Genomic DNA, 25,566 nt, shown 5'->3' on the forward strand with positions numbered 1-25,566 from the left:
CACTCACGGAAAGTCAAAAGTCGAACTGGAAAGACTCCTTGAATAAGCTACTGTATGCTTACAATTGTACCCGCTCAGAAGTCACAGGGTTCTGTCCTTTTACCTGTTATATGGGAGGTCTCCAAGACTGCCTGTTGACATGCTGTTTGGGCTGAATTCAGAAATGTCCTCCTGTAACGAGAAAGAGTATATAGAAAAATGGAAACAGGGAATGGAAGAGGCATATACACTCACCTAAAGAATTATTAGGAACACCATACTAATACTGTGTTTGACCCCCTTTCGCCTTCAGAACTGCCTTAATTCTACGTGGCATTGATTCAACAAGGTGCTGAAAGCATTCTTTAGAAATGTTGGCCCATATTGATAGGATAGCATCTTGCAGTTGATGGAGATTTGTGGGATGCACATCCAGGGCACGAAGCTCCCGTTCCACCACATCCCAAAGATGCTCTATTGGGTTGAGATCTGGTGACTGTGGGGGCCATTTTAGTACAGTGAACTCATTGTCATGTTCAAGAAACCAATTTGAAATGATTCGAGCTTTGTGACATGGTGCATTATCCTGCTGGAAGTAGCCATCAGAGGATGGGTACATGGTGGCCATAAAGGGATGGACATGGTCAGAAACAATGCTCAGGTAGGCCGTGGCATTTAAACGATGCCCAATTGGCACTAAGAGGCCTAAAGTGTGCCAAGAAAACATCCCCCACACAATTACACCACCACCACCAGCCTGCACAGTGGTAACAAGGCATGATGGATCCATGTTCTCATTCTGTTTACGCCAAATTCTGACTCTACCATCTGAATGTCTCAACAGAAATCGAGACTCATCAGACCAGGCAACATTTTTCCAGTCTTCAACTGTCCAATTTTGGTGAGCTCTTGCAAATTGTAGCCTCTTTTTCCTATTTGTAGTGGAGATGAGTGGGACTCGGTGGGGTCTTCTGCTGTTGTAGCCCATCCGCCTCAAGGTTGTGCGTGTTGTGGCTTCACAAATGCTTTGCTGCATACCTCAGTTGTAACGAGTGGTTATTTCAATCAAAGTTGCTCTTCTATCAGCTTGAATCAGTCGGCCCATTCTCCTCTGACCTCTAGCATCAACAAGGCATTTTCGCCCACAGGACTGCCGCATACTGGATGTTTTTCCCTTTTCACACCATTCTTTGTAAACCCTAGAAATGGTTGTGCGTGAAAATCCCAGTAACTGAGCAGATTGTGAAATACTCAGAATGGCCCGTCTGGCACCAACAACCATGCCATGCTCAAAATTGCTTAAATCACCTTTCTTTCCCATTCTGACATTCAGTTTGGAGTTCAGGAGATTGTCTTGACCAGGACCACACCCCTAAATGCATTGAAGCAACTGCCATGTGATTGGTTGATTAGATAATTGCATTAATGAGAAATTGAACAGGTGTTCCTAATAATCCTTTAGGTGAGTGTACAATTGCCAGAGAGTGTGCTAAAAAATCTGCGGACAGGAGCAAAAAGAATTTTGACAACAAGGTGAGGAGCACTACACTGCAGCCAGGTGATCGTGTCCTTGTAAAGAACTTAACACCACGAGGAGGCCCGGGTAAACTTCGCGATTTCTGGGAAGATAGCATCCATAAAGTTGTGCGACAGATGGGGGGTGAGCTTCCAATTTACGAAGTTAAGCCAGAAAGGGGAAAGGGACGATCCAGAGTCCTCCATCACAATTTATTAATGCCTTGTGACCACCTACCTCTCGAAACTGCTCCGCATCCAAAACCCAGACAGAAACAGGAGTTGAAAAAGCTTCAAAGTTGTGATCTAGAGTCTGATGAAGGGAGTGAATATGAATTGGACTTTCATTATGTGTCTCCACAAGTACTTCAATCAGACTATGTTGTTGAACCTGAAAACCTTCAACCACTACTTACCTCAGAGTCCGATGAGCATCCAAATGAGGTCCTGGAACAGGTTCCTGAGTCCATGTCTTCTGTGGAGAATGACCAAGAGGAACAAGAGTCACCTGCGGGGATCGACAGTGCAGAACAAGAGTTTAACTTACCTGCCGATGAACAAGTTCCTGCTCCCATGTCGCCTGCTGAAAGGGACCAAGAGAGTGAAAGAGAGCAAATTTACCAGCTGCCTAAAAGGGAAAGATGCCCACCAAGAGTACTAACCTATGATGAACTTGGTACACCATCTTATGACGTCAAGCATCTAAATGGGATTGTGCAAACACCACAACCGAACTTACTTTACATGCCTGCACAGTGTCTGTCGACATGGTTGCCACCTGTTCAGCAATATTGCTACCAGTTGCCTTTGATGTATAGAATCCACTAAATAAGGACCATGAATGGTTAAGAACCATAAAATATGAGATTGTGATCTTGAAACCAGAAGACTCTTTGCATTATAGACTGTTACAGTCTCACAATTTGAGAAAACTATGGACTGTTTTGTTTGAGGAATATTGCCTTTAACAGTTTTGAACTTTGAAACATTGAGAAAACAATGCACTTTTTGCCTTATGGACTGTAGGCTTGAGAGGCTGTTGAACTCTTGAAATCAAAGGTATATGGACTGTTGTTTCATGCCTCTTTAATTTATTTTTTTTGCACTTTGATACACTTATGGACTGTTCTTTCTGATAAACTCTTTTCTCCATAAAGTGAACTATTAAGTTCGGGACGAGCCATGGACTGTGAAAAGATTGAATAGAAAGTCTTGCACTACAATATTGTTTTATGCAACTTACAAAAGGAACTGAGAGACGCTTTAAAGAGAATGTCGAGACGACATTTATTTTGTAGGGGAGATTGTGACAGAGTGAAAAGGAACATGTGTATTTTAAAAATGCATAAGTCTGTGTAAACTGTTTTATTTATATATATATTCCCTATTTTTAATATGTAGAAAAGTTTATAAAATATAAATATGTAGTTTAGAGTTATTCTGAGTTTATCTGTGATCAGTTAATTGGCACGATAAGTTGGACGATCGATTGTTCTGGTCTGCGTGAACACTAGGGGAAGAGCTTGCGGGATTTCTCCATTCAACATAATGCTTGCAGTGGAGAACAGGGACAGCGAGTTTCGACCCCGCGCCATCCACATCAGCGGACACGAGCACGGGCACCAGCATGGACTCTGAGATTGTCCAAATCAATCCCGTAGAAGCCGTAGAAGACCTCGGGCTCGACTGGTCTTCTCCGGAAGAACCCGCCCGCAGCCGGCTGGACGAGTGGTTCCTGCAGGGGCGCCGGCAGGCCCCTCGACAGAGACCTTCTCCTTTCTTCCCCGAAGTGCACAACGAACTCACAAAGTCGTGGAAAGCCCCGCACTCTGCTCGCCTGAAGCCTTCTTTTTCTTCCTCGCTCTCCTCAGTGGATGGCGCAAGAGAAAGAGGCTACGAGGGAACTCCGCCCCTCGAGGAGGCTGTGGCCAACCATCTGTGCCCACCCTCCACCGCCGGATGGAAAGCTAAAGCTTCTCATCCCTCGAAGCCCTGCAGATCCACCTCAGCTCTCGCCGGTCGCGCATATGCTGCCGCCGGCCAAGCTGCGTCAGCGCTTCATTCAATGGCGGTTTTACAAGTTTACCAGGCCAAACTTCTCCGTACCATGGACGAGACTGGACCTGAACCTGAAGCTTTCAAGGACCTGCGCAGCGCCACTGACGTAGCCCTGCAAGCCACGAAGGCCACCGCCCAATCCATCGGCCGGGCCATGGCTAATTTGACTGTCCTTGAGCGCCATCTGTGGCTGACGCTAATGGAGATGAAGGACGCGGATAAGGCGCCATTCCTTGACACGCCTATCGCTCCAAGCGGCCTGTTCGGATCAGCGGTAAAAGAATTCACTGAACGCTTCACTGAGGCCCGGAAGGATTCGCAAGCTATGCGTCACTTCCTGCCCAAGCGCTCCAGCTCGTCTCACCAGAGACCGCCTCAGCAGCAGCAGCGAGCCAGGGTGGCCCCTCCCGTCTCCCAAAAGCCGAAGAGCAGACCTGAAACGGACGCTCGACGCCGCTCGCATTCCGCTGGCCGAAGAAAGCCGCCTGAGCAACGAGGTCCTCGGCCCAAGATCGTGCTGAACCCGGAGCCTCGTAAGTCTTCCTAGCAATAGGAAGAAAAAGAGAGAGTACGTGTCTCGCAAAGGCCGGACCACTCTCTCTAAAACATGTAAAACATTACCCAGTCCCCTTACAGGCGGTTGGAAATGTCTGTACAGCAGTCAATGGGCCAGTCACAGAACTCGCTCACCTGCAATCAAATGCCGTTTTAACGGCGACACACAGAAATCAAGAAAAGAGTCATTTTCTGCCTGTGTCACTAAGGGTTCACATGTCCACACTAAAGTGTGCATTTCCACATACCAATACTGTCCAAGCAGTGCCAAATACTTCCCCAGCTCAGGCTGGACGTCCAATAAATGTAGATCGTGTGCCTATTGTCATGTATGCACCACTACACACAAGCACTGTTCCCACAGTTATAAACACTTCCCCAGTAAAAGCGGGAAATACTATAAAGGTAGCGCGTGTGCCTGCTGTCCTGCATGCACCCCTACACACAAACACTGTATGCATAGCCAAAAAAGACCCGCCGCGAGCGGAAGACTTTATGAAAGTGGTGTCCGTGCCTACTACAGTATATGCACCCCCACCCATAAGTGCTGCCCATACAGTTTCAAACAGTTCTCTGTCTCATGCCGCAAACATCACAGATGCGATGCGCGAGCCAAGAGACGCCCCGCTAAAAGCGGGAAGCTTTATGAATGTGGCGCGCGTGCCTATTACGATGTATGCACCCCCACCCGAAAACTCTGTTCATACAGTTTCAAGCATTTCTCCGACTCATGCTGCAAGCATTTAGGAGATAGCGCGCGTGCCTGTACTCTCACACGCACCTCTGCACTCGGCACTCAACACGGCTGCTCAGCGCGCCACCTGCGCCTCTGAGAGCTGTAAACTCAGTGTTAGCACAAGGCAATTTGCCGGTGGGGCCCATACGTCACAGCGACATGCCCCCAGCCAGCATTCAGCCCATATCTGTGCGAGCAAAAGCCTGGGAAAAAATCCTCGACATGCCGAAATGGGTTTTGAACATAATAAAACACGGTTAATCACTTCAATTCGCTCGCAGACCGCCCCGCTTTTCAGCGGTGGTCGAGACGAAAGTGAGGAAAGATGTGTCACATGTTCTACGCACCGAGGTGCTCAAACTGATAGAGAAGGGCGCTATAGAAACTGTTCCTCCCTCTATGAGCGAGGCGGGTTTTTACAGCCGCTATTTTCTCGTCCGAAAAGGACGGTGGCCTCCGCCCCATCCTAGATCTCAGACATCTGAACAAAGCTTTAATGATTCGCTCGTTCAGAATGTTAACAACCAAACATATCCTCGCGCAAGTTCGCCCCGGGGATTGGTTTCTATCAGTGGATTTGAAAGACTCTTACTTTCACATTCCGATAGCGCCTCATCACAGGCCTTTTCTGAGATTCGCTTTCGAGGGACAGTCATACCAGTACACAGTACTACAATTCGGCTATCATTCACGAAAATGTATGGACGCGGCACTTTCCCCCCTGAGACAGCGGGGAGTGCGAATACTGAATTACCTCGACGATTGGCTAATCATAGCACAATCAGAGGGTCAGTTAACGATGCACAGATCTTGGATTATCAGCCATCTAGAATGCCTGGGTCTGAGAATCAATTTTGCAAAGAGCGTGCTATCCCCCAGCCAGAATATCTCTTTTCTGGGAATAGTGCTAGACTCAGTGCAGATGACAGCGCGCCTCTCATCAGAGCGCGCGCTCTCTATTCGACGCCTTGCAACATCATTTAGAACGGGCACACACGCCCCCGTCAAACGTTTTCAAAGAATGCTCGGTCTCATGGCCTCGGCATCGGCGGTACTCCAGCTAGGATTGTTGCACATGCGTCCTCTCCAGCGCTGGCTCAAGAGCCGTGTCCCCACTCACGCGTGGCGCTCGGGCCACTTTTTGATCAGAGCGAATCACGGCTGTATAAAAGCCCTGACGCCCTGGAAAGCCGTCAACTGGTATCAAACCGGTGTGAGTCTGGGCGTAAATACGTGGAGAAAAAATGGGGGGCCCTTTACGAGGGCAGGCCTGTATCCGGCTTTTGGTCAAACCCGGAAAAGCGCCTACATATAAACTGTCTGGAAATGAACGGACAACATGACGGTAGTTTCGTATATAAATCGCCAGGGTGGAATCAGGTCGAGCTCCCTGCACTCTGTGGCCAGGGAGCTCATCTTATGGTCACAACACCACCTGCGCTCGCTGAGAGCAGCGCATGTGCCAGGCGCCCTGAACCAGGGAGCAGACATGCTGTCCAGAGACAAGGTTCTCCCATTGAATGGTCTCTCCACCCCCTGATGGTCAGTGGTTATGGCAAAACTTTGGCGAGGCAGAGGTCGACCTCTTCGCCTCCAGGGAAAACGCGCAATGCCCCCTTTTCTTCTCTTTTCTTTCGGCTTGCCCAAGTCTGGCCGAGCCGCCCCTTGTATGCTTTTCCCCCGATCACGATGCTACCTCAGGTCATCAGTCGGATCAGGGAAGTGAGATGTGCAGTGATCCTGGTAGCCCCACTCTGGAACAACCAAACGTGGTTTCCAGAACTGATGCAGATGATGCAATCTGCCCCATGGCCGATTCCGTTGAGGCTAGATCTCCTCAGGCAGGCCAACGGGATGATTCTTCATCCCCGCCCCGATCTGTGGGACCTCCATGCATGGCCCCTCAACGGGTTCCCGAGAACCTCCCCTGTGGAGTTTTGAGAACCATCACTGAGGCGCGAGCACCCTCTACGAGGCGTTTATATGCCCAAAAGTGGAAAGTGTTCAGTGACTGGTGTGATACCAAGAGCTTGAACCCCAAATCGTGCGAGATACCAAGTGTACTCGCCTTTTTGCAAGAGCTGCTGGAGGCGGGCCGCACACCCTCCATGCTCAAAGTCTATGTGGCTGCCATAGTGGCGTCACACAATCCTGATAAAGGACGTTCATTAGGGAAAAACGACCTAATCATTCGTTTCCTAAGAGGCGCTAGGAGGATGAACCCTCCTCGCCCCCCCTCGGTGCCGATCTGGGACCTGGCCACGGTCCTGGACGCACTCAAGAGTGCCCTGTTCGAACCTCTCCGAACCGTGCACCTTAAACAGCTCTCGCTCAAAACTGCGCTCTTGCTGGCGCTCACCTCAGTCAAGAGAGTGGGCGACCTCAAGCGCTGCTTGCCTGGAATTTGGACCTAACGACTGCAGAGTTGTCCTTAGGCCAAAGCACGGGTATATTCCTAAAGTGCTCTCCACACCCTTCAGAGCACAGGTGATATCTCTGGCAGCGCTATCGTCCCCAGCAGACAAAAGCGACGCTAATTTACTCTGCCCGGTCAGGGCGCTCAGAGTATATTTGGAACGTTCTGCCCTGTTCAGACAGATGGAACAATTATTCGTATGCTTTGGCGGCCGCACTAAAGGTCTCGCAGTCTCAAACCAAAGAATATCGAGCTGGATAGTGGATGCTATAGCGCTAGCTTATGAAGCCAAGGGCCTTCAATGCCCCTTAGGCGTCAGAGCTCACTCTACGAGGAGCATGGCCTCCTCGTGGGCTTGGTCGAGTGGGATACCCATTGAAGATATTTGTGCGGCGGCGGGCTGGGCCTCGCCTTCGACATTTATCAGGTTTTATAACCTACAGGTCCCCTCATTACATTCCAACATTCTATCAGCCTGACTGTAGAATGTACTGGAGTATGTATATGCTGAGCATTATCTCCTCCCTTATAAGGTCCGTCTCTGACCGACTTAAAGGATTTTTTATGCATATCAGTACATAGAAAGATGCATTCCAACATTCTATCAGCCTGACTGTAGAATGGACTGGAGTATGTATATTCTGAGCATTATCTCCTCCCTTACAAGGTCCGTCTCTGACCGACTTAAAGGATTTTTTATGCATATCAGTACATAGAAAACTCAGTACATAAGATACGTGCTTGTGTTTGTACAATGAGCGCCCCACCTTGGGGCAAAGGCGCTCTGTGTTATCCCGTTATATAGCTCGCCGTTGGCCTGCTCGTGGAATATTCACTTTGCTTTAAGGCTCAGGCATCTGCCTCTGGCTTTATAGAGCGAAGTCAGCACGCACAGCGTTTTGCAGGGTGTTCCCATAGCGTAAGCTACTTACGCAATAGGAGAGACCTCTCGATAGGGAATGACTCGGTTACTAACGTAACCTCGGTTCCCTGAGAGGAGGGAACGAGTATTGCGTAAGCTGCCGTGCTTGTGCTTGGTCAGTTCGGCTTCAGTCGATTGAACCTAAAGGAACTCGCATGACGGGTGCCCATTATATAGCCTGGCTATGCTAATTTCGGCGGGCTCTGAGCGCACGAACGCAGGTGCGCGCCATTGGTCGCGCGTTCAGAGTCGCCCGTCATTGGTTCGAGCAGTTGCCGCAGCACAGCCAATGACCGAGCTGCCTCGCTCATTACTGTCTGCTGTGCAGCTGCAATGCGTTTTACATAAAGACTTCAATATTTCTCGAGAAACTGAGTTTTCCCATAGCATAAGCTACTTACGCAATACTCATTCCCTCCTCTCAGGGAACCGAGGTTACGTTAGTAACCGAGTCGTTTTATTCTCAGGTAATTGAAAAATGCTTTAAATGCCTTATTATATGTAATTTTTTGTATACTTTTATATAGTATCATGGTTTTCAAATAGCCTATTATACAGAAGTGTACTCATGTAACTAAATGTGTACGTTACAAATTGTTGAATATATGTTAAGAAATGTCAATGAGGTTAATGTGAAAAAGAACTGCTTAATGTCAATTACAAAAACATTCAACATAAAGCTTGCAGTGGAGAAACAGCGAGTGCGAGTTTTCTGTTTTAATCTTCTTACCCTTTTCAGGGGTACAACATATGTACATCTGTGAATTGATTAGTTCTTATTATAGATGAGCAAGCCAGTTTCTGCATGGATAAAAACTCTTTATGAATGCATGTTTCTTTTCTACAACAGCTGGATCTCTTATGGATAAATAAAGGAGGATGTTTTTGTAATGATGTATCTGTAGACAGAATGTACCAGAATTTTTTTTAGATTTTTTTATTTCCTGAGAGGACTTATTGTAAGTTAGTACACATTTAGCTGAAAACTATCTTTCTTTCATAATTCTGACTTGGTAGTTGTCTTGTCCTTTTACATTTATCATTTGCTGACTGAAGACAATCATGTGGATATCTTCATGATTTAAACAAATTAAATATTATGCGAGACTGTTTTTCAAAATTCTCCTCTGAATTACAGATTCGATGTAACCGATTGACTAAGTGGTAACCTGTCTTGCACATACCTTTCCTTGCATATTTCAACACTGTTTTCATCTAATATCACTCAACAGAGCAAAACTGCATTTATTCATGACTCTCACAAAAGGTTTATTTTAAGAATATTTGGTATACTTTACAGTGATATTACATGATCTCAAAAAAAGAGAAATGAACATTTAAAACATTGTTTTTCACTATATTAGAAAGCATGCTACATAGTCCAATAATTAAATATGATTTTCACAGAAATAATAAAAATAAATAATTTATATTAATGTGTGGCATCTGAACTTAATGAATATAGGTTCAGAAACAGGACTTGCAGTATGGTATTACTGTACCATACAGTGATAACCAGCATATTTCACATCCCTACAGCTGGGACTAAATCATTCAAACACAATTTTAGACACAAGATTATGTAATCCATCACAACAAATGCCTCTCTGTCCTTACTTAAATTTGCATTGGGTCACTGAAACCCAATCACATCCCTACATCATCATCAATCATTATTGTTTCAGTTCTCTGTCTCTGCTCTGTATAATGAAGAAATTTGGTCTGGGGTCTAGCCACCAGCAGGTGTAGAGCTGCTTTGACCTCATACCACTCATTTATGTCCCTTGGGCCTGGCAGAGAATCAGATCCCTTTGTCTTGATTACTTTCACTAACACTACTCAATGTACAAGCCCTGCAGATAAAATTTGAGGGTCATTACATATGGAAATAAGGCAAACAAACGTGCTTATCAAGTTAATACAAAGTGCTCTTTATTGAGGATGCTCACCATCAATATAGTTGAATATAGTTGATGCAGCTGGCTTAACAAACTGATTCAATATTTTAGTTAAATATAGTGATTTTTATACAGTGTTTTGACCTGAAATAGACATGAAGACCTGATTTACAAAGATATTTATTGCACAGCTTTAAGCCAAGTTCAAAGCTAAATTTTACATAGAAAATAAATAAATAATGTGTAACCTGACTCATTGTCAACATCAGACACGGCCAAAAAACTGATCATTATACTTTTTTTGTGTGCAAATAAATTATTGTTAACACACATACACACAAACACGCACTCCATAATATATATATTTTTTATTTAATTTTAAATAAAAAAATTACAAAATGTAAAAAAAAGTATGAGGCCACACAGTTAGTGGGGTCTTGGAGGCCCCCTACAGGTTGGAGGCACCAGCCCAATCGGCCCGGTGGTAAATCCGGCCTTGGTTGGAGTTGCAGTGACCTAAGTGCAGCAATTAACAAAAAGTAGAAACAAATTCATTAAATATATAGAGAACATACTCGTGTCTTTCTTAACAATACTTTCTAATAGGCTCCTCTATAAAGGTTATGCTTATATGTCACTATGTGTTATATCTTGTGATACAACCCCTTGACCAGCTCAAGTATGTCTGCCTACTGTATCTTGCAATTTAAAGTTAAATTCTATAACAGGCTTATTACATGTAAAGATTGATTTTTGAATGATGCAAATAAAATGGACCCTCAAATGCATGACACATGTATACAAAACAGGAATAGTCTTTGAAATGTCAAACTATAATCCTAATTACAATCAATATTCTCTAGAAACAGCTGTTCAAATTAACATTAATATTTACATCAGCCAAAAGAAAGAGTGAATCCTCTCTCTCTCTGAAGTACGTCATTGTGGTAATCATAGATGAAAACTGCAAGGTCAAGTTGGCAAATCTAGAATTCGTCAGGTTCGTATGCATTTTGATATGGTGGTAAAACCAGGAAAGCGTTCACACAGATAAATGACATTGTTTGTACACAAATCGCGCGGTAATTTTTACAGTAACCACTAACTAGTTGCTCAAAAATATCAACCACGAAACATAATGTTATGAGAGGCTGCTGATTTAATTGTAATGTTTTAATATTAAAGTCAAATAACATACGTTTAAGTGCCAGTTTCTTTATCTTTTGTTTTTCTGCTTAAGTTACCGTTACGACGGAAACACCAGAAAAGACAAAAGACACCTCCAATCTGGGACTCGAACACGATCCAGACCACAACCTTGAAAATAAAAAAAAGATGCACTTGAATAAAATAATAATAATAATAAACTCTGCTTAAACACTTTTTAGTATTTCACATTAGCTTTTTACATTAAGTTAAACACTCCTCTTCCTCCTGGTTAGCTAACGTTAAAGCGGTAGAGGAACACACAAACGTTTTTCTCTGTTAAATTAAGGGTTTCTTCAGCTAATTTATTTGATATGAATTTATTCACCACCGTTATGACATCAGTCACAGACAACTCCTAGCCAACAGCCAAAAAACATGGGTGCCAAAAGACAAAAATATACTATTAATAAAACAATCTTTAATCAGGTGACGCACGTTAGTATGCTGTTAACATTACAAGCCAAAACATTTGAAAATGTCTCCATTTGATATAATTAAATATAATAATACAAACAATATACTAACCTTTTCGATGAATCACCGTTGTAAAATTGAATTCCCAGTTTCACCAAACAGTATGGAAAAGAATATTTGAAAAGAAATCTCCCTTGCCATTGGTCAGTTTTTTGTGGGCAGGTTCACTACTGTAAATGGATTTACAGTACAGAAGAATTACAATAATGACCATATATTTTCACATAATCATTTGCTATTTACAGTAATGTACTGTATACACATTTTACTGTATCTTGCTCTACGCATTACAGTAAAATACCATTCAAATTACAAAAATCAGTTACAGTGCATCAAAACATCCTTTAACCACTGAGATTCAGGATGAGAAATCCACTCTTGGTGAGAAATTTGCACAGCAGCTAAAGTCCCTTGTCAACTTGAAGAATGAGTCGCCGATGTTGAGCGTTATAGAAGACGCTGGTGCCTACATCTCTATGGCCTTTCTAAACAACGAAATGAAGATACAAAGATGAAGGTCATTGAAATTTGCAATATTGCTGCTCATGATTCTTGCAAGAAAAGTTTTGAAGTCCTTGACATTGCTCATAGACTTGGCAAACATCAACCTGCCAGGAATCATGCCATTATTATCCTGTTCGCTCTACGCTCTGTTCGTGATGCCATCTGGAAAAATGGCAAAAGCAATTAATTCCTTAAACAGCACAAGCTTCGCTTCGTGGAAGATCTGACCAAGTAGGAAAATGAGAGATGTCTGCTTCCATGGCCACATGTGAAGAAAGCACATGAAGAATGCAAGAAGGCCTACTATATTGGATCTAAATCATTCATTCAACGGTATAGAAATCAAGCGTAATGCAGAAGGCCAAAGGATAAGCTGAATGGGATGGTTTAGCTGAACTTATGACATTGTTTCTTGACACAGTTTGAGTCATTTATTTGTTTGTAATATATCTTAATTCATATTGTGCCTAATTGTTGTTCATACTTTTAAACCTGCTCAATGGCTATTTTAATTTTGTCTTGTTCCTGTACCCAAAGATGAGGATAGGTCGAACCCTTTACATACAGCTGTACTTTTTTCACTTATTGTTATCTCATTACGGATTTATCTCTTATCTAAGTTAATGTAAATGGCATATGCGGCATTGTAAAAAGAAAGGCAATACTTTTGAAATTTCAAAGAGAAGGCAGATTTAATTGTTTTTTACAAGTATCCCACTCAATTGCAGAAGATATTTTGTTTTGGCAGAAAGAGAGGGGTGATGATACTTGGTTAACATATAGAAATTATCATTCAGCTGGTGTGATCTTTTATTCATAGGAAAAACTATTTATAACAAATCTGATGTTTAAAAAGTCACTGGGTTATTGAAATTGGTAGCAATATGTTTACAATATGTAATATTAATTCCTCTTCTTTGAACCAAAATCTGTTAGAAATCATCAAAGAAAACATAAGTTCTCTCTCAGCTAAATTCCCAGTGAAGACTTTAATATGGTCCATGATAATGCTCTGATAGATCCCCCCCACCTACCTTAAAAATAAAATGTGAAGATATCCAATGTAATTCCAGAAATCTGGGTTATTGGAAATTAAATAATTACATTTTAAACCATCAGGATAATGTAAAACAAATCCAAGTATTAATAAATTAACATTGGACATTAGGAGAGAATATGGCATGGTGTGGGAACTATTGAAATTTTAAATAAGAAAATGTAGAATTCAATTTGGGGGAAAAAAAAGAACACATATTGAAGATATAATTCAAAAGATTTCAAATTTAACCCAAACACCTATCTATATGTCCCAAATTAATGTTCTAAAAAAATGTACAGAAAGAATTTGATAATATTCATGAAAAAAAATGAAATAAAGCTAATATCTATTATTTTTAAGATGATCAAGATTACACAATTCTTAAATAATAAAGAATTGAAAAATGCTATCCTTATAAAGAAAAATAAAATGTTCCCAAAACATTTCCCTGAATGAAATTGAATTGTGTATAAAAGCACACACAAAAAAATAAAAATACCCTGGAAATTATGGACTTACATCAGAATTGTATAAAGCTTTTATGGAAAGTCTAAAATCTAAAATCCTGCTAGCTGTATATGAAGAGGCCATTAACAAAGGATCCTTGCCTACATCTGAATAAACTCCAGTGTACTGGCCACCTCTTCCTGGTACTGCACATGAAATACATTTACAGCCATGACAGTTACAGAGAGGGAGACAAACTGCCAGATGTGCCAATTCAGAATCGTATATAGAGTCACTGTCAACTACTACCACCGTTTAAATTACGCCCTTTTCACAGGGTAACATGGATACAAGCATTATTATTGCAAGACCGACAATTTGGTGAAGAGGTGTGGAAGTTTATAAGACATGTCCATTGATTTAATTATGCACTCTTTATACAGGGGATACAACAAAGGACCAGCCTAATAAATAAACAACTGTATAAAGTATTAAAGATAAAACTATAAAATTATATTAAATATAAAACAATATAAAAACAAATAGCTCCACTCTTCAAAATGTACCTTTCCTATGAGTCGATATTTATTTTCAATAAAATAGGTTTTGATCTCTTTCATGTTTGGAGTATAACAATTAGTCATAAAATAATTTCAAATAAATACAGAAAAGCCTAAAGTTGGGTTTTGAAACAGTTACATTGTGATTGTCAAAACAGCCTGTATCATGTTGATGGACATATTTTATGATCATTGTTGGGCTGCAAACAGGTTTTAGTTACAGTTTGGTAGCTCAGTCTTTTCATGTATTTGACAAAGTTAGGATTTTATATTAGACCTACACCAGACAGTTAACCACACACAGGGAATTCAGTGCACTCCACATCCTAGGACACATCCTTTGCGCTTTGACACACACACACACACACACACACACACACACACACACACACACACACACACACACACACACACACACACACACGGTTAGCCCTCTTCTGCCTTTTTTGTACTGCCCCCAACCCGCCCCCTCTGTGTTTCTGAGCCACTCCCTTCAACAGTACATTCGGTGGCGGATCTAGATATTTTTTATTGGGTGGCAACACCAAAGGCATCCATGTGTGGCGGGGCAGTGGTTGGACAAATTACACTAAATGTACAAAATGAAGCAAGATAAAGAGCAGACTACGCCACCCCGTTTCTATGAATGGGGAAATTTCATAAGACACACAGGTTCACTACCACAGAGAACAAGAGACGTGGATATGAATACAAAAAAATTTTTTATTTTCACAACAATAATACATTTAAAATGTATAAGAACTGTTAAGAGTTTACTCTGCTTCAGTGGGCGCCAGACCAAAAAATGAAAAATAAAGAGGGAAAAACTTTCAGGCTGAGGCTTACCAGTAGGGTGGCTAGCTGCACAGTGAGTATCCGAAGACCACACCAACACTCACACACACCAAGTGAGAGAAAGGCAAGTGCCAACGGCAAAACACAAAACACCACCACAAAAAGGACAAGACAGCCTGCACCCCAAAAGCAAAGTCGCACCAATCCTGGCCAGAACCTGGCTAGAACAAATACATCACCACTTTAATAGTGTGTGTGTGTGTGTGTGTGTGTGTGTGTACTAGCAGCAACATTAGCCAAACAGCTAGGTACATACCTCCCACAGAGCTGCGCGCGCACACGCAAAAGCGAATCTGACGATGACACATACCCAGGTAGCCCGAACTCCGCCTTAAATAGGTCAGGGACAGCAGCCCATAGGCTGTCACACCCATCAGTCATGTAACAAATCGCAAATAATAGGGTGGGTTCTAACCCACCTTGCCACACATGCATAGTTCTTATGGATTAAGGTATCAAGCTTTTTGCAACAAATATGTACTAGTTCATTAATTGGAGTGACTATCAAATTACAAATGCCCATGACTTTGTGATACAACTGCGTTTCCACAGGAACCACAGAATAACCATTTTGCTGATATGCCAACATAAAAAAAAGAAGAATAATTTGCATAGTAAACAATAAGTAACAATTTATTTCTCCAGAGCACCAACACATTATCTGTTAAAGACATCAACAAATTCTAAATGTTCCTTAGCTTGACATTTAGAACTGGCAATCTGGACTGTACATCACCACCTTATGCAGGCCAAATTTCTTTTTTTTTTTTTGTTAAGCGTACCCATGGATGCAAAATGCATGCATATCCTATGATATTCTGCTAATAAAGTCCTGTAGGCATATCAGCTTTTTAACAGCTGAAATAATCAATTTGAAAGTGAAGATTAACACAAATTTAGGCCTAAATAAAAATTAAAACTTTACAGAAAATTGTACTTTGGAGGGTAGTGTTGCAAAACACATGAATATTAATTATGTTATGCACTGTATAAATTATTTTAAATTCAAGCACTCAAATAAATATTTCACATAATATAGTAATTTCATTCCTGCATCTACCAATATCAGTCTTTGGATTTTGTCAGTATATGAATTCATAGTTTAGATCATCACTTTTGGGGCTTTTCCACTGTAAATGTGGGTGGGATTGTAGGCTGATCGTCATATTTCCGCCACCTCTACTGCCGTGACATCATCTTAAACGTGACACAAACACACAACAAAGAAGCAATGGAGGCTATCCAAAGAATGGTGTTCTTGATTCTCAAATCTTGGCTGTTTTTCACAGCTAGATGACAACTTTGTTTCAAAAGAGGCTGATGACAGCAAGACAAAATACAGCTAAAAAACACTAGAGTTTGGGAAATCATACACCAAAGCGCAGTGTTAGCTCAAAGATGATGCATAACGGTAAGCTAACCTGCCATATAGCTTATAGCAATGTAATTAGGGTCTCAATCGCTATACGTACCACTGTCGCAAAGCATAGAATGAACTTAGCTGTCAATGTTACGTATTGAAATGCGTATTCTGTGTATTTCAGATCTCTAAATTTTTGCAAAATCGCTGCCACAGACCATCTGTTTGGGCCTTCAACCGAGCTTTTGAGTGGTTGGATGTTATTGTTCCTGGTTTCACAAACATTCAGTGGGTGGAGAACTTTAGAATGTCCAAAGAAACATGAACCTACCTGTGCAACAAACTGCATCCAGGAGAGACAGGACACAAACATCCGTGCGTGTGTACCTCTAAAGAAGAGAGTGGCCATCGCATTGTGGAAGCTTGCGACCGGCTCTGAGTACAGAAGAGTTGGTCATTGTGATGAACCGAACAGGTTAGCAAGAGGGAATGCAGGTAGGTTTTATTTTATCCCCAAAAAAAGTAATAAAAAAATACAAAATGTATAATCAAGTTCTGGGCCCCGTACAAGCGGTCAAAATAACAGAACAAAATTTAAACAACAGGAAAAACAACTTAAACAACCAACCAAAAAGACCCTCTTTTGCTCTTTTGTTCTGGCCAGACGACTGGTCCGCAGCAGAAGCAAGGACCCCCCAACAGATAAAGGTAAAACAGATAAAGTGATTAGTAATATAATTAGATAATGTTGAAGACACAAAAGTTAACTAAATGTGCGTGCTAACAAATAGAACTAATGAATCTTCAACAGATGCTAAATAAATCTTAAATGTTATAAACATTGAATTGTGTCATTATTTATATGTATATAGATATTGGCAAAATGTGTAAAATTATATCAAAACATAAAAAGGCATGTATGGGTGCAGGAAGGTTACAGAAGTGTCACACCCCTCTCCTTCAAAAGGTCCTCACTGGGTCAGTGAGAGAGGAAGTCAGCCATTAGGTTATCTTTACCATGGATATGATAAACTTTAAACTGGATGGGCTGCATAGCTAGGAACCACCAGGTAATCCTTCCATTAGTGTCCTTCATCCTCCCCAGCCATTGTAGTGCTTTGTGGTCAGTCTGCAAGGTAAACTCCCTTCCCAAAAGGTAATACTTGTAGGAATCGAGGGCCCACTTGATAGCCAAAGCCTCTTTCTCCACTGTTGCGTAGCATACCTCTCTGGGGAATAATTTGCGACTAATGTCAGCCACAGGATGTTGGTCTTCCGGTGATCCCTGCAAAAGCACAGCCCCTAAACCCCTTTAAGAAGCATCTGTTTACAGGGTAACATTTTTGTCAAAATCTGGACTACGCAGAACTGGATCCTGACTCAGGGATTGTTTCATATCCTGAAAAGCTGCCACTGCCTCAACTGTCCACTGAACCTGGTTGGGGCACTGTGAACTAGTCCTATCTGTCAAGGAAGCAGCCCGGGCAGGGAAGTTTGGTATAAACCAATGGTAAAAGATTAGGTAGAAGCCTGCCATTCCAAGCTGTTTCATGGTTTGTGGGAGAGGACATGACCGAATAGCATGAACTTTCTGAACTTGTGGCTTTATTACTGTGTCTCAGCTCTGGCCAGGGCACACTTCGCTGGATTAACAGTAAATCCTGCAGAACACTATCTACAGTACTATCTACAGTGGAAAACCCTCAAAAATCCAGTAGAGTCGAGTTGAGATGAGCTATATCGTGCAGAGGAAAAGCCCCATTTGATTAAGAACATGACCTAGTGGTAACTAATTCGGCCAAACATAACTTTTTAAGAACCCAAGATTGCATCTGTATGTCAGTCGATTGGTGTTACACTTTACAAGTAAAATTCAATAAAAGGTGCGGGGAGACCAGAGGAGCAGAAACACAGTGATGTGACGTTAGCCACAGAGGCTTCGAAGCGTGTATCAAAAAAAAAAAAAATTCTCACAGTGAAGGAATGTACCGGAGCTTGATAAGTTTCGCCATAACCATTTAGGAAGATTGTTGGAATTTTTGACCCAACCTACATTATTCCATTCCGCCAGTCATTGAAGAAAATGGTTGAGGATATATACAAGGAGGCCAAAGAGAAGGCAAAGGAAGAGGTGAAAAAGGCCAAACCCTCACATAAGACATGTGAACATCTTTAATTATGGATGCATATCTGGCAGTGACATGCCATTTTATAAATGAAAAGTGACATGCTATTTTATAAATGAAAAGAATCAGCTGTCCACAGTTTTACTGTGGGTGGGAACATTTTCAAAAAGTCATATTTTTGAGAATAGCTGAAGCAAAGACAGCTTTGATGGAGGAGTGGGCATTCAGAACAAAGTGCGATGCCTTGTAACTGATGCTGCTGCCAATATGGTAGCATGTGCCAGCATCCTGAAGCTCCGCCACACAAACTGCATAGAACATGCCCTGAACTTGTTTGTGAAAAAGGCCATAGAATAACACCAGGACTTAAGGATATTAGAGTAAAGGCACAAAAGATTGTGGCTCATTTTAAGTCCAGCACAACAGCAAAAGAAAGGCTGTTGTTGTAACAAACTCAGATGGGCAAGCCAAATCACAAGTTAATTGAGGAGGTGGATACTCATTGGAACAGCACGTATGCCATGTTAGAGCACCTCTTTGCTCAGAGGAAACCAGTAGGTTCTGCTTGGATTACTCTGAAGTCAAACCTCACACCTTTTACTTCAGAAGAGCACCAGTCATTAAATGAAGTCTTGGTGTACTGTGCCACTTCAATAAGGATTCCATAGAATTGTCAGAGAAGAGTGTGTCAGGGTCAAAAGTGATTCCTCTTACAAGAATGCGGAGGCATGCAATCACCTCAAAGAGGTCTTTGCAATTGTGCAACAACCTCCTGAGGCTTCTCTCGGAGAGGATGTCTACATATGAGTCTATGAGCGTTATGACCCTGGCAACTCTGCTTGAACCATGTTTTAAAACTGTAAGCTTCAGCAGCCAGTCAAATGCACAGACTGCTGCAAGACGCCTCACAGCAGAATGTGCTGCAATCATAAGAACTGAGGCAGTCCAAAACACCCCATCCTCTTAAATCCCCTCATCACAAAGAGAGCCAGCAGGAGCCACAGACAGCCATGTAACCCACTCAGGTATTGTTTGTGGTAGTGTGTGTGTATTACATTTGGTATGGATCTGTTATGAATTGTGTGAAGCAGGAGAAGGCAGACGGGTGTTTAGGATCCAAATGCAGTTTTATTTGTGACTACACAAGGTAAACAAACTCAGGAACAAAAGAAAGGGTCCACGATGGGAAAAGAAACAAAAACATGAGGTGACATACAAGGGTGAACAGGGAGCGAACATCCACGAAGGGCGGGGATAACCTTGAACGAACAAACAACAGGCAAACATAAACAGCAGGGTTATCCTGCACGAACCAGGGTTACCCTCGAACAGACCAGCGAACTGCAGGGAACAAGAACGAAGAACACATGAGAGCTTTGATAACGAAAGGATGAACATGCAACGTCAACGAACGACAAAGGAAAGGGGAAAACAAGCGGGTTTAAATAGACAGACATGGTGATAACAAAATAACAAACAGGTGCGGACAATAACACAGAGATGGCGGTGATGAGTGAAACAGAAAACACGGTACAGACAACAAGGGATCGTGACACGGAACATGATAAGTGAAAACGGAAAACACGGGGCGGACAACAAGGGATCGTAACAGGATCATGCATGTATTGCAGAGAACCTGAATTCCAGTAAACTTTTGTTTTGATTATTCTATCCTTGTTCAGGTAAAAGTCTGTGGGATCTACTGGACAGTCATATTGTAGAAACCAGAAGCATGCAAATTGTGACTGCTGATACCACAGTTGAGGTTCAACAGTACCTCGGTGACCCACATGTTCCACGCACAGAAGATCCCCTGCATTTCAGGGCTATTCAAAAGGCTGTCTATCCACATCATTGTTACAATGAGGGAGGTCACAAGAGCTAAACGCTGCTTAGTTTAATGAGAATAAAACTAAATACAAAACAGGTTGAACATTGAAACAGGGCAAGACAGGAAACAGAAACAAAAACAAAGATGACTGAAACCGGAGTATGAACTGGGGAGAAACATTAAACAACTGACAAAAGTGAACAGAAAAACAGGGCATTATATACACATGAGGGATAATTAGGTAAATGACACACAGGTGAAAACAATGGGGAACAGCTGGAAGTTATCTTAGCAGGGGATTATGGGAAGTGTATTCCAAGGGAAATACGTAGATGATGGGCAAAGCACAAGGCAAACATCAGAGAATCGTAACAGGCAGGGAGACGAAGGCAAAGATATGGCATGGCGTGGAACCAGCTCAAACTTGTCTGGGACATGACGTGGAACAGACTCAGACATGGCTGTGACATGGAGTGGAGCAAACGCAGACGTGACTGGGACATGGCGTGGGGCAGGCAGTGTACACAATGTATGAATAAATTAGTCTGAATGAATCTCTCCTGGTTACCGCACACCTGAGAGCGATTAAGAGAGAGGTAGAGAAAGAGGAAAAGACAACACACAAACTTTACATCCACGGAACAATACGACTGTGAAGGCAATCACAATGGGGGACACAGAAAAGAGTGCAAACTGCGGAAAACTTTTCATAATATTTAAAATAACAATTCCATCACCAGTCATGCGATGCCAGCCTCGTCCGTCCCAGAGCCTGCGTTGCCAACTTCAACCATCTGGAGGAGGAGGAGGAGGAGAATGGCCTGAGCCTTCCACGGCCCTGCCCCCGGAGTCGTCCATGGCTACGGCTGCCCCCCCAGAGCCCTCCTTGGCTCCGCCTTCCACGGCTCTGCCCCCGGAGTCCTCCATGGCTCCGCCCTCCACGGCTCCTCCCCCAGAGACCATTCCTCATACGGCTCCGCCCGCTCACCAAGAGACTCCTTCAACAGTTACGTCCACGTTACTAGTGACTTCCCCTATTGCAGCTCCACCTCCTGACCCAGTCCCTGTCCAGTGGCCTCCTCCCAGGCCGTCCCCCGGATCTGCTCTGGTCTCCTAGGTCTCCTGGCCGCCCGCCTGATCTGCTCTGGTCTCCTGGCCGCCGCCTGATCTGCTCTGGTCTCCTGGCCGCCCGCCTGATCTGCTATGGTCTCCCTGACTGCCTGTTTGCCCCTTGAGTCTCATGTTTTCCCCTTCACTCCAAGGATGATTTGTTTTTTGTTTTTGTGCTTTTTGGAGTGCCTGGAATCTGCTCCTTCAAGCGAGGGCTCTGTCACATTGTTGTTTTGGATGTTGAATGTTGAAGTTCTTGTTTTGTTCCTGTTAGGTTTTTGTAGTTCCTTGTAGTTTCATTTTATGATTGGGTTTTCCCCTGATTATTTCTCATTCCCTGATTATTTACCCAGGTGTTCCTCGTTCCCTTGTTTGTTCCCTTGTATATTGAAGCCCTTGTTTCCCCTTTATAGTTTGTCAGTTCTTGCATGTTTTGTTATGCTCTGTGCTAGGTTCCCTGTGTTTTCTTGTTTATTTTAATAAAGCTGCACTTAGATCCTCATTCTTCGCCTGCCTCGTCACAACTATAGTTTGGCCATGGTCCACGGTCCCCTGAAGACAAAACTCTATAATCTTTGTTGGCATGAGTTACAATGGTTTTTGATTGAGTGGTGGTGTATCCCAGATTATTTTTATTTGAGGTTCAGTTTCTATATTAAGCATCACATTGTGTGAGCATTCTTGCATTTTATGGACTATCCATCATGTCTCTCCATACACCACCTCAACACATCCAGAGGCTCGAATATGTGTCATCTGAGTGGCCAGATTACAAAGAGATTAAAGATGAGGAGCAGATCCAGGGAATACAAAGGAGCATGTCAGTTTGCAGCGGCTGCCAAACAAAAGCCATACAATTTTTATAAAATATAATTATTTAAAGGAAGTGTAAAACAATAAATGTACAAAAAGTTTCATTAAAGATTTTACAGAGAAACACTGTTATTTTACAGGTATTTCCTGATTTATTATGATCAAACACTGTCAATTAAGAGTTAACACATGCTAAAGATAGTAAAATACCAGTTTTATTTTGGAAGACAAAATAAAGTCTCTAAAAATACTGTATAAAACAGATAAAATAATCTCTAACTTGACTGGCAGTGTTTGTTTAGATTAAAACCTGTAAATACAATATTTAATGATTCCGTTTTTATAGAATTACATTACAAACCTTAAATGAAATACAACATTTAATATTTAATTTACTGTACTGATTAATAGTAAGGTTTCTTTCTCATAAAATATAAGCTTTAAGATTACTGTGAAATATCCGCAACTGAAAACATAATAAAGAAATACAAAATAAATAGATACATCTACAATTAAAGTGGGGTTGGAAACTTAATTACAAATAAAGTACACAACACTATTGATTCTAATTGATTCTCTTTTTTTTAATGTATTGAAATGTAAATTTACAATATCAACCAATTATTCACAAACTGTTCTTCTGAGCCACCCAGGAGGAATTGAAATACTAAAATGTCATTTCTCTATGTGTTTATCTTGTCTATTAGCGTTACTATCATGATGAGGTCATAATTTCACATTTCAAACAGGTGGAGAAAGCAACAAATTTTGCTGTTGAGCTGAGGGTGTTGTGGTCTGTTGTTTTTTAAGCTTGTATTTTCAAATTCACATTTATGTTGTTTTCCACAAAATTCTACTGGGGCTCTGTATAAATCTAATATATGTGGACAAACATTACACTGTCTTTTAATTCAGAATCCTAACTATACAGTGTATTAATAAGTACAATTGAAATATAACACAAAAAAAATAAATAAATGAATCTGTACCAGAAGTGACATAGCAGATAAAGAACAATCCTCCTCAAATTGCCATTACACACACACACACACACACTGAAAAGTCCTAAAAATGTGGATTTAATTTACCATTCCTTTAAACAAGTTTATTTAAATTGTTGTTACCAACATTTGCCATTATGAGACAATCTGGCAATGTGAATACAGAGTACTGTCAGCTTTGAAAGTGTTAGTTATTAAGTGTTTACCAATTTAACCATGCATCTAATGCATGTCTCAACACTTAACACAATCCATCAGAAAAATGTGAACCACCAAATGAAGGAAGACAAGGATTCATAACAATGGACACGTTTCACATATGTATCATAGCAAGGTGAACAAAGTTGTAGCTAAATAATATTGCCAATTGGTACACCAAAATTAAACCAACCATCTAATAAATGTAACTGCGTTTACCCTGTTATAACATGTGTCTTTCAGGGTCATGAGGGTCTTTCCCTTAATGATCTTCTGAAAATTATATAAAGGATTGATGATGACTAATATCTTATATAATACTGCATTTGATACTTAACATTGCTGGACATGTCTCTCTATTGGGTGTCTGTTCTCCCCTGTAAACCTTGTTCCAATGCTTGATCTAAAAAAATGTAAGCAAGTTTCTTATCATTAGCAGTTATCAGTGTTGGAAATGGGAATGTAAAAATTGCTCAAAGAAACAGGCAGCTACACATACACTTCCAGTCAAAAGTTTTGAAACACTTGACTGAAATTCTCATGATCTTAAAAATCTTTAGATCTGAAGGAGTATGCTTAAATGTTTGAAATACACTTTGTAGACAAAAATATAATTGGGCCACCATATTAATTTAATTTTAAAACTAAAATGTAATAATAAAAAAAAAAAGGATTTTGAAATTGATGACTTGGACCAAATAATAAAGAAAAGGAGCCAATAAGTGCCCAACATAGATGGGAACTCCTTCAATACTGTTTAAAATGTATCCGAGGGCGATACCTCAAGAAGCTGGTTAAGAAAATGTCAAGAGTACATGTACTGTTGTAACCTCCATTCCCTGATGGAGGGAACAAGACATTGTGACGAAGTAGTGACACTAGGGGTCTCTCTTGAAAGCCTCGGTTACCTCTTATCTTTGAGAAAAGGCCAATGAAAATTAGCGAACAGAATTTGCATGCCCCTCCCCCGGACATATGGGTATAAAAGGAGGGAAGCGTGTATCTGTTCAGAGGAGCTGAGAGTAAGGTCCCGGCAATTTCAGCGGCTAGTACAGTGTTGTGGCAAGAGGGACACAATGTCTCATTCCCTCCATCAGGGAACGGAGGTTACTACAGTAACAGAGACGTTTCCCTTCTGTCAACTCACAGTAACTAGCATGCCTTCTGTCAAATCGATGTAACTAGCATGGGAGCAGGCCGCACCAGCCACTGCCTTTTCTCTCTCTATATTCTCTCTCTTTCTTTTCTCTCCATAGAGTGTTAGATGCGGCTGGGGCCATCTAACGCTATAACACTTATCAGGGAAGGCATTCTTTTACTATCCTATTCTTTCAGGGGGAAAAGACCCCTGGTTAACATGTGGCAAAGTACGTCACATGGGCTTACCAGCCACATATGGAAGTGGTGCAGTGGTAGGTCCTGCCTCGAAGGGGAGAAGCTCTACAAACACAGCGACCGGGGGCAGAGGGAACAGAGACTGTGCCAGCGCGTCTTTGCCGAGGGGGGCTTCCGTCAGAGAGTACCAGTGTGGGCAGTCTACCTTTGCTCTGCCGAACCGACCCCAAATCAGCTAGATCACCTGAGGGTTGAGTCTCCACTCTCTGCTGTGTGCTACTGTCGTGAAAGCGTGTCCGCTGTGGTGTTTAGGTATGTTTAGCCGCTGCTGACTCCAAAGGAGGAGATGGCGGGCGAGTTGCGACATGTGACAGGAGCGAACGCCTATTTGCCGATTTACATACGCTACTGTCATTGTGTTGTCTGAGCGGATCAACATGTGCTTGCTGTGGATCAATGGCAGAAATCTGCGCAGGGAAGCAAATACAGCCAACAACTCCAGACAGTTGATGTGCCAACCCAGCTGGGGACCTATCCAGGAGCCAGCATCTGCGTGCCTGCACACGGCGCCCCAGCCCAATTGGGAGGTGTCTGAAGTAACTACGATATGTCTGAACACCTGCTG

General features: G+C 42.1%; 1 long non-coding RNA gene across 1 annotated transcript; it reads left to right on the forward strand.

The window, feature by feature from the left end:
* Positions 1-16,394: 16,394 nt before the first annotated feature.
* On the forward strand, positions 16,395-17,224 carry LOC127651245 (uncharacterized). The gene is made up of 3 exons (XR_007971555.1): positions 16,395-16,578; positions 16,712-17,022; positions 17,192-17,224. It is a non-coding gene; the product is annotated as an uncharacterized LOC127651245 (long non-coding RNA).
* The last annotated feature ends 8,342 nt before the right edge of the window (positions 17,225-25,566 follow it).

This window comes from Xyrauchen texanus, chromosome 11 (assembly GCF_025860055.1).
Source record: "Xyrauchen texanus isolate HMW12.3.18 chromosome 11, RBS_HiC_50CHRs, whole genome shotgun sequence".
In the NCBI taxonomy this organism is placed as follows: Eukaryota; Metazoa; Chordata; class Actinopteri; order Cypriniformes; family Catostomidae; genus Xyrauchen; species Xyrauchen texanus.